Raw genomic sequence first — 14,426 nt, forward strand, 5'->3', positions numbered from 1 at the left:
TTTGTAAATTCCGAGATGTATTTCCCACACACATTAGGGTAACTCTTGGAACTCGTTGCCTTTTTGATATGATGTGTTTAGCTTAATGCTGACTTTGAGCAGGAGTACATGTATTTTCATGTCTATAGGCACCCGATCGGCACTATCGCAGTTTGATGAATAACCTCTCCGGTCACGAATACCCAGATTTACTTCATTTGGGGATTTTTGTGCGAAAGTGCCCGGATTGGTACTATCGGCGTTGGATAAATAACCCTGTTCTGCCCCAGGCTCACTGTGGCAAGTGAGTAGGGGCAGGCAGCTCAACTCGATCCCATATACTAAGCAAGGGGAAGCGTCTTAATTTCTGAAGTGTTTATTGGACACAACAATACAAATAAAATGGGGGACAGATACTGGGGTCAACACTGTGGCATGGGAGCAATGGAGGGGAAAGGGGGACTAGGATGGCAAATGGGATAATGCAAAGTATAAGGATAGCTTTAGTATCAGGGATAGGTACATTACAATCACCTTACCAGAGGCGATAAGTGAGGTGACTACTCAAGGTGGCTGCTGGCTGGAAGAGGATATGACCTGCATGCAGGAAAAGGGGCAGGGAGAGGTCAAGGGCCAGGGGTCCTAGGTCATACCACTCAGCCAGTGGAAGAGTTGCTAGGCAACAGGCTGAGAAGCCAACAACGAAGTTACAATGTTGCAACATTACGCTGAGGAATGCTAGCAGCCTCAGAACAGGGAAAAACCTAACAGGGTCCAGAACACTCCCCCCCCCCCAATGTTTCCAGGTTGTATTATTGTGAACCAAGTCTGGGTTTTTAAATAAAATAAATATTAACGTGCTTGAGGAAATGCCAGCACACAAAACAGGTTCCTGTGAAATCCTAAGAGGGATTTCCAAAGGAACGTGTTCATATTTGAATAAATATTTACGTGGTACTTTGAGTCTGAAGCACCTCTAAGTGCACAATGCAGCTCACCGGATTTATTAGTAGTGTAAATACATGGGAACGAAAAGGAAGCTAAAAAGGCTGCAGATGGAATACACGGACATCCTCTTGTTAACAATATATCTTTCTTTATTTATTTGCTGTTTAAAAATATTCATCGTGACCGTTATAACCCCTTGGCTGTTCCACAAAATAAGCTGCGATTGAATAATGCAGCGGTGCGCAAAATGGGGGGCGCGAGATCTTTCTGGGGGGAGCGTGGGCGGTTGCAGGGGCTCCGCGCTCTTCCCTGAGGCATTTAAATTAAATGCCGGGGGATCGCGTGAGGCCTCTGCAACGCCATACTTACCTTGACTCTGCCGGCGTCACTCGTGTCCATGGCAACGCGACGTCAAATGACGCCTCGGGGCCATGTGACGTGACATCACACGCGTCAAATGACGCTGTGCGTCACATGACGTGACCTCACATGACCCTGCAGCGTCATTTGACGCTGCATCAAGGTAAGGGAGGGGGCGCGAGCACCAGCGGGGGAACGGCAGAGGGGCGCAGCTGCAAAAGTTTGCGCTCCCCTCGAATAATGCACTCAAAATATATGGTGTAACTCCTTTATTTAAAGCTGCAACCCCTCCTCTTTGTTTTTGGGGGATTCTACCTCCTATTTTTTTTTTTTTTACAGAACAAGAACGCAGGGTGGGGGATACCCAGGAGCTGAACCAAGCTATTTTCAGCTCTTCCCAATGTATGATGAGGGGGAGAGCTGATGATGGTGATGATGGTGATGATGATGATAAGGGGTAGACCTGGGGATGGTGATGAGGGGGAGAGCTGATGATGGTGATGATGGGGAGAGCTGATGATGATGATGATGATGATGATGATGAGGGGGAGAGATGGTGATTGTGGTGATGAGGATGAGGGTGAGAACTGATGACAGTGATGATGAAGGGGAGAGCTGTTGCTGTTGATGATGATGATGATGATGAAGAGGGGGAGAGCTGATGATGTTGATGTTGATGAGGAGAGCTGATGATGATGAGGGGAGAGCTGGTGATGGTGATGAAGAGGGGGAGAGCTGATGATGAGGGGGAGAGCTGATGATGATGATGATGATGATGATGAAGAGGGGGAGAGCTGATGATGGTTATGAAGAGGGGGAGAGTTGCTGATGATGATGATGGGGAGAGCTGATGATGATGAGGGGAGAGCTGATGATGTTGATGGGGAGAGCTGATGATGATGATGAAGAGGGGGAGAGCTGATGATGTTGATGATGCGGAGAGCTGATGATGATGAGGGAGACCTGATGATGTGATGAAGAGGGGGCGTGCTGATGATGTTGATGGGGAGAGCTGATGATGATGAGGGGAGAGCTGATGATGTTGATGGGGAGAGCTGATGATGATGATGAAGAGGGGGAGAGCTGATGATGTTGATGATGCGGAGAGCTGATGATGATGAGGGAGACCTGATGATGTGATGAAGAGGGGGAGAGCTGATGATGATGATGAGGGGGATAACTGATGATGAGGGGGAGAGCTGCTGATGATGATGAAGAGGGGGCGTGCTGATGATGTTGATGGGGAGAGCTGATGATGGTGATGAAGAGGGGGAGAGATGATGATGATGAAGGGGAGAGATGAAGAGGATTGATGATGATGAGGAAGGATGATGAGAGAGAGGATCAGGGAGAGGATGGGGAGGGAGAAAAAAATTGCAGTCAGTATTATCTTATATTACTATGCTGATTTATTTAAAGTGTCTGGTGAATTTTACACAACTTTGGAGAAAAAAGCCTAACAGTATTTGAGAAAAAAAATCTATTGAATCTCATTATGGCGCAGAGAGGTTCCCACCCTCTACGTTACCCAGTAACGGATTTCACATTAGGCCCAGAGCGCCAAAATTTGGGGGCGAATAAAATGTCCGCCCTCGTATACATTTGTCGTGCTCTCGGGCGTAATGGATCCCATCATTGCCGTGTTTGCTGAGCGAAAAGTGCGGAAACTGAACTTCTGACTTAAAAATAAATGGTGAGTACGAGTCATCTATATTTGATATTTAATCTATATTTATATGCGTGCGGTATATTTAATTTTGAATCGACGGAATACGTTCACTTATAATGGGGCCCTGAAAAAATGTTTGCCCGGGGGCCCGCGCATGTCTAGCTACGCCATTGTCTCCCTCCAGGGGAATCAAAATGGCTGCCAAATCTCTAGCAAATAGGAAGTCACATCATCATCGGTTGCTGCTTCCAATTAACAGCCATTTAAATCCCCTTTAAGAAGCAGGAGGTAATACCAGTAATCATCTCAAGAGCCAGGGGAGATGGGATGCAGATGAAAATAGAGGTTCAGATCCCGCCCCCCCCCCCGTTCCTATACTGTGATAAACAGAGGGGCTGTTAATTTGGGGGGAGGGGGTTATCACTTCTTTAATGTCCGTAGCTAGATACTAATTTTTATCATTGGAATAAACTTCTCTCTAACAGAACAGAAAGGCCAATCACGCCGTGGGTAGAAAATTCGTCTGCTGTCTTATTCTGCAGCTCTTTGCAGACAGGGTCCCACTGCTGTTCAATTCATTTTGTTTCTCCACTTCCCTTCTGTGTAAACAATGTCAGGAAATGCATCTAAGTGCTGATTTTGTTAGGCATGGTAACCTGAACCAGCAGCAGCCGAATCTCATTCCGTTCAGGAATACAGACGCAGGACGTCATTCCCAAAGGGAATGAGAAGACCTACTTCCGGGGTGGGCAACGTCAGACCTCAAGGGCCACCAATAGGTCAGGTTTTCAGGATATCCCTGCTTCAGCATCGGTGGCTCAATCAGTGGCTCAGTCTTTTCCTGGTGGAAATGCTATGAAACAGTGGTACTATATGTATGTATATTTCTTCTCTGTGGGTAGGGCCATCCATGTACAGAGCACTTCCTTGAAAAATAGGAGTAAAATGGTGAAACATTGGGAAAAGGAGTCCCTGCCCCGAAGAACTTACAATCTAAGAGGTATGTAGGAAGAACTTACAGAGCCAGTAGGAAGCAGTTCGGGGAAGTGCGTCTGCAAGGGGAGCACAACGGAGCTACTGAAATCCTTCTTTAATGAGGTGAGCCTTGAAGAAGATGATGATGAAGATGATGATGAAGATGATGATGATGATGAAGATGCTCGGCGGATATTGAGGGGAAAGGCATTCCAGTGGTGAGGGGCAGAAGTGAAACAGGGTTTCGGGCAGGAGAGGGTTTTAGGGCTTGCTTTTGGGACGTTCTGTGTTCCTGAGACGTTGGTCTCGTTGGAGGACAATCAGCTTCCGGTTCATGCGAAATCCCCATTGCTTCGCTCCATGTTGAAGACGCGTTCCGCGTAGTGACCCCAACCATCTGCTTGGGGCTCCCGATGGATCATGCTTTGTTTAAAGTATTGCTTTTATATTGTAATTTTGAAAATCTGCTCTTTTATCGTCTATACATACTTGAAAACTTACCTTGGTGCGTTGTCTTGTGCTTGCTGTTAGGAGGGTGTTTTAGTTAGAAGTAGGGTAGATAGAAGACATCCTTTTGCAGAATGCAAGAGGCGAGCAGGGGATACAGTGAGAAATAAGGCTGAGATATAAGATGTAGAAGCGCAGTGTATAGCCATGAAGTAGAATTGTGTAAGTAATACACCAAATAAAAATACTACGTGAGCATATTTACATTTCTCAGACAGCTCTGCAACTCTGCCTTTCCCTAATATCTCTTAGCATACACTGCAGTCAGGGATTCTGGGTAATGACATGCAAATGAGCACCCAGTGTGTCACCTTTTGCTTCTTATTCATAAGTAATACAGGCTTTAATAAGCATGGTTCACCGGCAAACGACGTTCCCGCATGCACAGTCGGCAAGTGCCGATCGCACGTGCGCACGAGCTGCCAGGAAGTGCCGATCGCACGTGCGCACGAGCTGCCAGGAAGTGCCGATCGCACATGCGCACGAGCCGCCAGGAAGTGCCGATCACACATGTGTGGTCAGCAAGCGCTCTTCGCGCATGCGCAGTCGGCGAGTTTTTGCTGGGACAAATCTGGTCACCCTAGACTAGCATCATTCTAGTAATGTGTCTGACTTAAAAATAACCTCATTATGTTTAATTAAAATATATATATATATATATTTCATATCTATAAATGCGCACAAAGGTTCCTGAACCAGGACGGCGTGGCACGTTTATCCGACCTTGAGGTATCAGCAGAACAACACCACAGACTTTATTATAGTGATCCTACAAAGCAAGAAGGAGGACATTTATTGTTCAAAGAATGCACAATTTACCAATAAACCATGAAAAAGCCACGCATTTATTAATATTCGCCACTTTTCCTTTGAATATTTTTGAGTAAAAAACGGCACGTGGAGAAATATGAATTCAGACGAGAGGTGGATCAATCATTTTATTTCGGGTCCCCCCAAAAATAGCACTTTCACTACTGCAATAACCCCCTTAAAGCAGGGTGGGTCACTCCAGTCCTCAAGGGCCACCAACAGGACAGGTTTTCAGGATATCCCTGTTTCTGCATAGAGACTGTGCTGAAGCAGGGATATTCTGAAAACCTGACCTGTTGGTGGCCCTTGAGGACTCCTGCATTAAAGGGACATTTCCTCTTCCTTTTTTTTTTGTGTCTTCATAAATGCAGCAGTTCCTTAACTTTTCACGGCAATGCAATTATCTAAGCTGCCGATCGATCGACAAAGTTCCTGCTTCCCAGGGCACGCAATATGGCTGCCTATTTCAAAACAGGAAGTGGCGTGGGTCGTCCCTAAATATATAGCAACCCAACGAAACTTCATACATTAAAAAATAATTTAAAAAAAGATCATAAAGTGATTTTTTTTTTAATGCAGTAAGTATTATCTAACACGGCACAAATAATTTATTAAAAAAACATACAATATAATGCTGCTTTAACCTATTTGGGTGCCCCAACACGTAGTCACTATGTCATCGGGTCAGGCACTCCAGTGGTTACGTCATACCTAAGCAGTGCTTGTCTTTCACGTCAGATCTTATGGCCTTTATCTGCTTGCACTTCAGCCACCAAAATTAGATTGTAAGCTCTGCAGGGCAGGGGATGTATTATATTCTAGGCACAGCGCTACGTAAGAAAAAAAAATATGAATATTATTAATAGTACGTTTCTTTTGACCTTGAACACCTCCCTTAACCTCTGTCCGGTGCCATCCTATCAGTGAATAAGATGCTCCTGCAGTACAGAGACCAACCTGCAGGCGGCGGGGACACAGTGCTGCTCCCTTTCCCCCACTCTCAGCCTGTGTCCCTCACTCCACCTCTGTGCCTGGAGCAGACAGCACGCGGTGAGTTTCTCCTCCTGCAGGTAACTTTGCAGCTTTCCAAGTGTAGGGACCCTGGCTTTGTGGCAGAACTTTATCCCAGCCCCTTCAGTGCCAGAGGCTTTGCAATGCATCGCTGGGCCCTCTGGGACTGAAGGGGTTAAGAGGATATATATATATATATATATATTATTATTATTATTATTAGTGCTATAAATTGACCCTCTGTATGTTTTAACCCCAGCAGTGCTGGAGGAGACAACAGAGATCAATGTACAGAACAGCTCTCTGTAGGATATGAAATGTGAATTCTTTCTTGTTACTCGCTGAAAGAGAGAGATTTAAATGTATGTTATTTATTTTTCATAAAACGCTGAATTAATACAATAATTCTGTTCATTTTTGTAACTCCAGCATGAGGGATTTCATTGCAAATACCGCTGTTGGGACACTGAGCTGTGCATGTTATATGTGTTGCAGAAACTAAGGCATGTAATTAAAGTATTTTTATTACAAACTGAAACATTTGATGAGGACACATCTGACTATTTATCCTAGTATGGCTGGGGTTAACGTTGAATGGTTTAACCACTTCAATGCTGAAGAGGGATTTGCTCTCCCATCCATCACAAGAGTCATTGCTTTACTTTTTTTACATTTTAATTGGGGGGGGGGGGGGGGGGTGTCTTAAAGCAAATAGGTTATTGATCCCTCATTTAACCCATGTGCTGCCGGATGGCATGGCAACACACTGCTGCACAGTTTCTTTCTGTTTCCTTATACACCATTGTGGGGTTACATTACATTTGTGTCATTTAATTATTATTATTATTATTTTTTTAACCCTCTCCAATACATTGAAGACCCCTCTGGTTGTACAAGGGTAAACTATGGAACCAGTTAGTTTATCCAGCCCGGCACTAAAGGGGTTAAACGCGGGTGCTCCTTCCGGAGTGAAATGGTTTTACAAGTGCCCAGGTCCCACTGACAGTGTGCGCAGGTTTCCATACTGTTTGTATTTGACCAAGTCAGTTGTAGAGGTTCCCAACCCCAGTCCTCAATGATCACTACACAGAGCAGTTTTTAAGGGTGTGCTCTCATTAGCACAGGGGGGGCAATCATTTTGATTGAACCACTTGGGCTCAAGCACTTCACCTGCACTGTTAGTGATCCCTGACGCCATCCTAGCCTCATAATAATCTGTGTTCCGAATGTTATTCATACGTGTGTTTTTATTATACGCCATGAAGTGCACTGTCTTTACTATAATATAATATGATTATACTGTACAAGGAACTAGGATGTGTATCTATTAATACCATTATCCGTATATTGCAGCATTTTCACTTGGTTGGCGTACATGTCAATATTGAGTGAGGCATAGGGGCCTATGCAGAGAGCAGCGCTAAAGTAAATCTCACCATTTTTTTTGAGAAGTTTGCGCAGAAAACAGCAGAAAATGGCGAGTTACGAAAAACGCGCCATTTTTTTTTCTATTTGTAAATCTCGCCGCGCGGCTGGCGAGAACCTACATCTCGCCAGTTTTAAAAATATCCTAATTCAGAAAGGCGCGAACGGCATCTAGCGGCTGTTCGCGCTTTTCTACAATTTGCTCCGCCAAGAAAAGTTGGCAAGAAGCTGGAGCTCGCCGGCCATAGGAAAGGAAAAAAAAATGCGCGATTTTTTTTTTTAACACATTTCTGCAGCGCGCATCTCTCCATTTTAAACTCGCCACACGCATTCATGCTATAAATTGCAGATTTCGCACATTTCTGCATATGGAGAATAAAACTCTCCAAAAAAGCTACTTTTTATTACCCTCGCCAATTTTTAAATTCGCTGCTCTCTGCATAGGCCCCATAGTAGGAGTTGCGTTACCATTCCTTATTGTCTCTTCTTTCATAGGAGTCAGCTTGTAAGACAAAGGAATCAGATGAAAGCTATATACCAGATCAGAAGATGGGGGTTTCCTGCATAAATATTGCTATAGTTTATGGATAGGTTTAATATAACTTGTAAGATGTCGTGCTAATTGGAATATTGGATTTCTTTAGTCCCTGCACCTTCAAGACTGCGAAGAAAAACAAACAGTAAATAGCTTAATAGTGAAAAAACACATTATATTCTGGTTAATGTTTCCTTGAAAGCTGTATTTGGATAAACAGTTGATAAGTAAATGAACGTTATCAGAAAGCTGTTCTCCTATCAGCGAACCGCTGTAAAACAGCTTTAGGGAACTAGCTGTGTTTTTTTGTACTTTAAACTAAATTGACAATTTAATGTTGTTTTTCACGTGCATTATACAGGAGTAAAAAGTTCAAAGAAATGTTTCTCTGGTTCATGCTGTCAGTGATGCATTTTGAGTTCTTAACCATTATAATTCCATTGCTTAGATGCTGACACACACATTTCACTGGGGGTTTATTAGAAGTAGTAAAAACTTTTTTAATTTCATATAGTGTTTTTCTCCTAAGACCCAACGCGCTTCACAATTACTGTACAATATAGTGCACAGTAGGCAGCATTCTATATAGGATTTTTACAGACAGTCCCTTCTCAGATGAGCTTGCAATCTATGTTTTTGGTGCCTGAGGCACAGGGAGATAAAGTGACTTGCCCAAGGTCACAAGGAGCTGATACTGGGAATTGAACCAGGTTCCCCTGCTTCAAACTCAATGTCATTGTTTACAGAGGCAATGTCCTTACTCACAGAGCCGCTCCTTCAGTAAGCCAATGAAATGTGGTTACAGGCTCCATTATAAAATACCAACGTAGGATTTGTTGCATTGTAAAAGTGTATTTTTGTACTAACAGCACAGAGATAAGAGCCGGCTGGAAAACCTGTTCCCAGGAAAGTCACTGACAATCGTTACATTTTATACAATGTATAAAGCCTGGCCGCACCACCTAATCAATACCAAGTCTTTCAGCTGTTAACTTTTATTTCTGGGATTCTGTCCTTAGAGGGGATCTTTTACCCAGCTTTACTTTGAGGTACTGCCGGCCTGTCTTCGGACCGCACTCATGCCGGCCATCGTGCCACCTGTTTTCTCATCCCATTGTTTTAACATCATCATCAATCATGAGAAGGGTCAGTATAATTGGAATTTAGTGTCAGCTCTTTGACTGGTCAGACGTTCTGCAACAGATGATTAGCAGCGCAGCATACACTGGGACTCACATATACAAGTAAAAATCACCCCAAGACCAATATGATGAAGAACGACTCAGTGCTCCGGTGTTAGGCCTGGGACCCGCTGCGCTCGTTGGCGCGGGCGGCAATGTAGCGAGTTCCCCACCAGCAGGGGAATCCTCGCGAGTCGGTCCCGGTCCCCACTGGCTGCACAGCTGATCACACGCTGTGGCGCGTCAGCCGCTAGGAGACACCACAGAATGGTGTTTCCTAGCTTCGACGCGTCACGTGGTGTGGCTGTGAGCCAATGGGGAGGGGAGGCTGCGGGAGGAGGGGAGGCTGCGGGAGGAGGAGAGGCTTCGGGGAGCGGGGAGGAGTGTGTGTGTGTGTGTGTGTGTGTGTATGTGTGTGCCTGAGTGCCTGTGTGTGTGTGTGTGTGTGTGTGTGTGTGTATGTGTGTGCCTGTCTGTGTGCGTGCCTGTCTCTGTCTCTGTGTGTGTGTATGTGTGTGCCTGAGTGCGTGCGTGCCTGTCTCTGTCTGTGTGTGTGTGTGTATGAGTGCGTGAGTGCCTGCCTGTGTGTGTGTGTGTGTGTGTGTGTGTGTGTGTGTGTGTGTGTATGTGTGTGCCTGTCTGTGTGCGTGCCTGTCTCTGTCTCTGTGTGTGTGTATGTGTGTGCCTGAGTGCGTGCGTGCCTGTCTCTGTCTGTGTGTGTGTGTGTATGAGTGCGTGAGTGCCTGCCTGTGTGTGTGTGTGTGTGTGTGTGTGTGTGTGTGTGTGTATGTATGTATGAGTGCCTGCGTGTGTGTGTTTTTTTTACTTACCTGCAGCCCGTGGAGGGAGGGGGGGGAAGAGTAGCGGGTCCCTCCGCTCAAGCCACGCCGCCCCTCCCTGTCAATCCTCCCACCTCCCGCTCCGGCCCCTCACGTCATGGCCGCGCCCCCTCACGTCATGGCCGCGCCCCCCCCCCCCGACCCGTTTGGCCACGCCCCCCCCCGCTCCGAGAAAAGCATCCTGTAGACCGCAGATCGCGGTACAGTGAGTTGCACGCGCCGCCAGCAAGCAAGCCAGCCGTGCGGACGCGTGCAACGGGACCTTAGCCTAAGTGTTCAAAAACAGAAAGTTGTAATGAAAATACAGAAAAATCCAACGTTTCGCTCCAGCTACGGGGACCATCGTCGGGGTGGTTTTTGGACCATAATTCTCTCTGTCTCAAGCACTTTGCAACGTGCTTATCTTCTTTGCTGAACACCATTTAGTAACTGTGCACATGACGGGGCTGCCACCAATTCCAGAGAGTATTCGATTATCAAGTCATTCTTAAATGTAAAAGCCTGCTCTGGCAGACCATATAATTACATGAAAATGTAGTGATTTTTCTGCGAGATATGACAAAAAAAATACAAGGGGTCTCTTTTTTCTGAACAAAGTGTATGTAGTATGTGTATATATATATATACATACTTAACTTGCTCCTAGCCATGCATGCATAGAGTGAAACCTCTCCTCTGTCGGAGGGGACGAGCCCCAGGCCCCCACGTATGACAAGCACCAGCTCATATATGACAAGATATGACAGCTTGCAATGCATGTACAGATCATTAGAGCAAATTCAGACGCCACTATCTTTGCTTGACGTTTTACTTCACACGGTGCAGTACATCTCAGATATACAGTCCATTTAAGTTGCGAAAAAGTAACAAAGGTTTCACCTTCTTACCCCATCTTCACGTTTGTTTTAGAATTTAAAGCTGTTTAATTCGGTTCTTGCACAGCATTCTGGGCAATGTAGTCCTAGAATGTGATTGATGGGCATTTACTAAATGCAATTGGTGCACTGCTAGAGAGAAGGCGGGGCTCAAGAGCTAGAGCCTGTCAGAAGGGGAAGGGGGCTGTCACTTTGGAAATGCTTCCTACATTAGGAATATTAAAAATGCTACAAGTATTTTCTCATAGTACAGAACTGATTTATTTAAAAATAAATAAATAAAAACCACACGTAGGATATTGCTTGAACTGCTGCCTTAAAATGTGAGACAGCTTTAGTTTTGAAATACCATTTTTAATGAATTTGAATATACTGAGCATCCTTTGATTTGTCTAGCAGGCTTTAGCCCACACCCCCAGCAATGCAAGTTATTTGTAACACTTTCCTGTTTGTGATAATTTGTTGCCAACGTTCCCAGAAATTTGAGCTGCAAACTGTAACAATAGATAATGTTACCTGAGTAATATAAGGTTACATTGTAGCTGCTGAGTTACACTGACTGAAGGATTGATTTAAACTGAAAGGCAGCCATTTAGTGAACCCTGGGAAACAGGATTTTGCTGATCGATTTTTTTTCTCCCGTGGTCGATCAGCTTTACAGGCAATTAGTTTTCAATAATGGTAATCAAAGGCTGCATATATTAAAACAAAACAAAATATATATATATTTTTAAGTGCCATTTAGATTGCCTCTTTAACAGACCTATAGGTGTCTGTTTTTTAAAAAAAAATGGGATTAAAATGGCGTCTCTGGAGCTGAACCCCATTAATTTCAGCTCTGGGGACCCCCTGCTCCCTGTGATACGTACCTACGTTAGGGATACCAGGAGCGGTTCGGCTAGCAGGGTACATGTAATGGTCGCTTTTCAAAGCTTCCACGCCCTGCCGCCCAATAGGAAGATGTGATGTCATCCGGTGCGGCTTCCTATTGGCCAACGTAACTCGGGAGCATTAAACAGTAGATACTGGCACCCTATTTATATGTAAGTATCTCTCAAAGCAGGGCCCCCCCCGGAGCTGCAATTAATGGGGTTCAGCTTAGATCCCCACCCACCCCTACTTCAATCCTATGTTTAAAAAAATGTGCAACCCCCCCCCTGCCAACTTGAATTGCCTTTTTAAACATGCAATATTTATTGGTTTATTTTGTTACTGGAACGAAAGGCAAGTGAACCTGATACATTGAACAAGGTATAACGTTTGCTTTACCTTAAACAACATACTAGTACTTGTGTTGCAATATACAGATTTAGCCAGCGGTATTGCAGCCCGTGGCGTGCTCCCGCGCATGAAATAGCGGGACAGTCTCGCTCCCTTCTCACACACGGCTGACTCCAAACAAATGCCGCTTCTCCCGTTGGCGTGTGTTGTATGTCCCGCTTCCGCGTGCCACGGTTTGCAATAACGGTGACCACGTCTGCACCTGAGCAGCAGCAGATGTAAGGGTCACTGTTGCATTGCTATTTTAATATTCTGGCTTTGTACAGCCACAGAATCCAGGAAACCATGCAGAACAGGGAGGTTACACGGAAATCCTCCATCTTGAATAATGCAAAATCATATAGTTGGGGACTTGATTGCCAGGATATTATAATACCGGATTTATAACCTGGTTAATTCACCTGTTGAATCCCTACTGATCTCTTGCCTTAATTCTCCCTAAGTCTCCTGGTCAGAAACAAATCCTCCCTAAGTCTCCTGGTCAGAAAATGTATCGCACAGCAGATGCTAATGCCAATTATAGACTATGTAAACATAGTATATGACTCGGCACCTCAAACCCACCTTAGCAAACTAAACACCCTCTGCAACTCAATTTGTCGTTTTGTTCTCCAATGCAACTATAACACACATCACTGCGAAATGCTCAAAGAACTAGATTGGTCATCACTCGAGTCTAGGCGCAAAGTTCACCTTTCCTGTCTTGCCTTCAAATTCTTTATGGGCAAGCTACCCAGCTACCTGAACAAGCTCCTCACCCCTACCACATGCAGCACTTATCACCTGAGATCTGACTCCAAAAGACTGTTCATGGTCCCAAGGCTCAACAAAGTATCCGGCCGCTCTTCCTTCTCTTACCGTGCACCCCAAAACTGGAATAACCTACCAGAGACTCTCACATCCACCACCAGTTTAAGTTATTTCAAATCTAAAGCTGTCTCACATTTTAATCTGGTCTGTAACTGTTTCATACGCCTATAATACAAATTATCTTTAACTGTGCGTGCAATGTCTTGTATATAATGTATACCCTGCTCATTATGTAACTGTATTCGTAAACATGTATTATTTGTCTTAACTCTGTGCCCAGGACATACTTGAAAGCGAGAGGTAACTCTCAATGTATTACTTCCTGGTAAAATATTTTATAAATAAATAATTACTTAATTACAGCCCCTATGTAACTCCATAAAAGTGGTTATTCCATATTCTTCTGGAATCGTTACATGGAATTAGGTAGCGAGTGTTGCATGAATAATTGATAGGACTTTATTGTGGATACAGCGGGTGTTGCTTAGCATGGCTGCACCTTACTGTAATTGGTGTCCTGGGGGAAGGTGGTTTTGGATGCATTTTAATGTATAATCTCACTGAGCTCATAATATCTTCAGTGTTTGAACGCAGGGTGTATTTTATTGGAGAGCTTGTGACATTGCCAGATACGCAGGTGTGGTCGACTGGAATAATATAAGTGTAACAGGGACATCTGTTCTTTTTCTTTACTGTTCAATTACATCAGTTTTATTACAGCTTATTTATTTTATTTATAAAATGTTTTACCAGGGAGTAATACATTGAGAGTTACCTCTCATTTTCAAGTATTTCCTGTGCATAGAGTTATGATGACAAATACATGATTAAAAATACATAGTTATTACATAAATGAGCAGGGTATACATTGTATACAAGACATTGCATGCACAGTGAGAGATAATATATATGATAGGCGTATGTAACAGTACAGACAGGATTAAAATGTGAGACAGCTTTAGTTTTGAAAGAACTTAGGCTGGTGGCGGCTGTGAGAGTCTCCGGTAGATTGTTCCAGTTTTGGGGTGCACGGTAAGAGGAGGAGTGGTCGGATAATTTGCTGAACCTTGGGATCATGAACAGTCTTTTGAAGTCAGATCTCAGATGATAAGTGCTGCATGTGGTAGGGGTGAGGAGCTTGTTCAGATAGACGGGTAGCTTGCCTAGAAATTTTAAGGCAAAACACGAGAGGTAAACTTTGCGCCTAGACTCAAGTGATGA

The 14,426-nt window shown here is 44.4% G+C and overlaps 1 protein-coding gene across 1 annotated transcript in view; it reads left to right on the forward strand.

The window, feature by feature from the left end:
* Positions 1-6,227: 6,227 nt before the first annotated feature.
* FHL1 (four and a half LIM domains 1) overlaps positions 6,228-14,426 on the forward strand; it is a 51,319-nt gene continuing 43,120 nt past the window's right edge. The window contains exon 1 of the mRNA XM_075573213.1: positions 6,228-6,318. The gene's annotated coding sequence lies outside the window, so the exon portion shown is untranslated. The remainder of the gene's footprint in view (positions 6,319-14,426) is intronic.

The sequence above is a fragment of the Ascaphus truei genome, chromosome 16 (assembly GCF_040206685.1).
Source record: "Ascaphus truei isolate aAscTru1 chromosome 16, aAscTru1.hap1, whole genome shotgun sequence".
Lineage (NCBI taxonomy): Eukaryota > Metazoa > Chordata > Amphibia > Anura > Ascaphidae > Ascaphus > Ascaphus truei.